Source organism: Phoenix dactylifera, unplaced genomic scaffold (genome assembly GCF_009389715.1).
Source record: "Phoenix dactylifera cultivar Barhee BC4 unplaced genomic scaffold, palm_55x_up_171113_PBpolish2nd_filt_p 001889F, whole genome shotgun sequence".
Classification (NCBI taxonomy): Eukaryota; Viridiplantae; Streptophyta; class Magnoliopsida; order Arecales; family Arecaceae; genus Phoenix; species Phoenix dactylifera.
This window is the reverse complement of record NW_024069178.1, coordinates 42284-45163: the sequence shown is the minus strand read 5'-3', so window position 1 is coordinate 45163 and position 2880 is coordinate 42284. Positions and strand designations below refer to the sequence as shown.

Below are 2880 nucleotides of genomic sequence, written 5' to 3'. Positions count from 1 at the left end.
GCCCGGAAAACAATCCAACTGTAATCCGCGGGATTATAGTGAATTTCCAAGGAGTCGCTTGGGGAGTGGATGTAGGTGCTAAGGAGAGCACCGAACCACTATACTTCTTGTTGTTTGCATTGTGATTTGTTTAAGTTTACTAACACATCATTTAACACAAGTAAGATAGTTAAAATTAAAAGAAACCAATTCAACCCCCCTCTTGGCTTGTCACCTTGGGCAACAGGAAGAGGTTCAGGTCAGATCATCCAAGGAAGGGAACTCATGGGAGATTGATTGTCGAGTAAGATGTTAACTTCTTCTACGGCCTTGTCTATATCAAAGTTGTCAATGTCAAAATGGGCCAAACATGCCTCTAAGGGATCATTTGCTAAGATATAGGGAAGGGCGTTCTCTACAAGATCATCCATTTCGTCAATTAGGCAACACTCGTCTTTTCTCACATGTTGGTCAGCGGCATGAAACACATTCAACTTAATTTTCATGTTCCCAAATGATATATCCATTGCCCCAGTTCTACAGTTAATACATGCATTGGCTGTCGCTAAAAAGGGACGACCAAGAATCACAGGGATTTGTTTTTTTAGGTTGGGCACATGTTCCATATTAAGGATGATAAAATCTACTGGAAAATAGAATTTGTCTACCTTAACAAGAACATCTTCAATCATCCCCCGTGGTATCTTCACAGATCGATCAGCCAATTGTAAGGACACCGAGGTAGGTTTTAATTCACCTAACCTAAATTTTCATAGACTGAATAGGGTAGAAGATTCACACTTGCCCCTAGATCTAAAAGTGCTCGGTCGATGGAGTTATTTCCTATGACACAAGAAATAGTGGGAGCACCAGGATCTTTGAATTTTGGAGGGGTGTTGTGTTGGAGAATGGAACTTACCTGTTCAGTTAGGAGGACCTTTTTAGGCACATAAGTCCTAGATTTTCGCTTTTGGGTGCAAAGGTCTTTGAGAAATTTGGCATAGGAGGGAACTTGTTTGATGGCATCAAGGAGTGGGAGGTTGATTTTAACTTGTTTGAAGACCTCCATCATCTCTTCTAATGAAGTTTCCTTCTTGCCAAAGGGAGAGGGTGCATTAAGTGCTTCAGGGAATGGAGCCTTTGGAATGTGGGTTGTGGCAGATGGTGGACTAGCTGAAGAAGGTTTTGGGTTTTCATGTGATATATTCCTCTCCTCTTCTTCACCTTCCTTATTGTTACCCTCTCCAACCTTATTATCTATTATACGTCCACTCCTTAGGGTAGTCAAAGCATTGGCTTGCTCATGATTTAGTCGAGTTTCTTGAGCCACGTATTGTCCCCTAGGATTACTCATTGGTTGACTTGGAAGCTTACCTTCCTCTCGCTTGTTTAATGCATTGGCTAGTTGACCCATTTGGGATTCTAGCTTAGCAATTGATTGCGTGTGAGAGTGCAATAGTTGTGTGTTTGCCTCCAAACCTTGAAGGGCAGTCAACACCTTCTCCTCAAAGGCTGTATTTCTTTGGGTTGGAGGAGGAGGGTGTTGAAATTGAGTTGAGGAACGGTAGAGATGAAAATTCTGAGGATTTTGAAAATTTTGGAAGTAGGGTTGGGTATTATTTGAAGCTTGCTACCTCCAAGAAAAATTTGGATGATTCCGCCATCCCGGGTTATATGTATTGAAAAATGGATCATTACCTGGTCTGGGCTGTGTTTGGGCAGCATTGATGTGTTCTTGCACGAATTCGGAGAATTGGGGCGCTGAGGGGCACTCATGAATAGGATGCGATGGGCTAGAACAGATAGCACACACTTGTGCTTGGGAAGAGCTAACGACATGTCCTCCTATCATCAGTTGGTCGATCTTATGGGACAATGCATCTACCTTGCTAGACGGTCCATAGAATGACTTATTTTACAAATGGTCCCTTTTCTTTGAGAACTCGGAGGTATTTGACGAGAACAGGAAGCATGGTGGAGGGAGTTTTCATTAAGATTTTCAAATAATTGCCATGCTTCATGCTCATTTTGAAGCATGAAAGTCCCCCCGCATGCAGCATCGATCATCTGACGGTTTCGTTCAGTCAATCCATCATAAAAACATTGTACTAGCTGCCACTTAGGTATTTGATGATGAGGGCATTTATGGATTAGGTCCCAAAATCTCTCCCAAGTTTCATGAAATTCTTCCCCCTCAGTTTGGGAGAAGCTTGTAATGGCACGTCTAAACTGGTTCGTTCTTCCTATGGGAAAGTATTTTTTAAGAAATTCTTGTTCCATTTGATCCTAAAAACGAATCGAGTTAGCTTCTAAAGAATTCAGCCATTGTTTGGCTCTATCTTTAAGGGAGAAAGGGAATAATCTAAGTTTCAGAGCATCATCAGTGAAGTTCTGAATCTTGACAGTGGTGCAAATCTCAAGGAATTCATCTAGGTGTTTATATGGTTCTTCGTTGGTGAGCCCATAAAAAGACGGGAGCATTTGGATCACACTAGACTTTATTTCGTATTGTACAGCTGCTACTTCAGGTAATCGAATGCAAGATGGGGAAGTGTAAATGGTGGGAGTAAAGTACTCCCTCAGGAGTTTGGGTTGTTCTTCAGCCATCTCAAGGGGTGGGAATGATTCTAAGGTTCTGATCTCAACTCGAATATTTCTAAGGGTCCGTTCTATTTCATGGTCAAAAGGTAATAGGTCACGTACTCTAGAACGACTCCCTTGCATACACTAGTACTTGATCAATCAAGCATGCAATAAAAGAAAAACACATAAATCCTTGTATTTGTCCTAAAATCACTAGACAGTTCCTAACTGGTTTGAAGAGGGCACCTAAGCCTCCAATCCGGTCTAATGAACCGAGTTGACTAGGTAAGCTCCCAGGTAAGTGGAGGGGTCACGATG

The 2880-nt window shown here is 42.0% G+C and overlaps 1 non-coding gene across 1 annotated transcript; it reads left to right on the top strand.

Moving 5' to 3' along the window:
* The first annotated feature begins 2104 nt into the window (after positions 1–2104).
* Positions 2105–2210, top strand: LOC120109184. The gene has a single exon (XR_005510189.1). It is a non-coding gene; the product is annotated as a small nucleolar RNA R71 (small nucleolar RNA).
* The last annotated feature ends 670 nt before the right edge of the window (positions 2211–2880 follow it).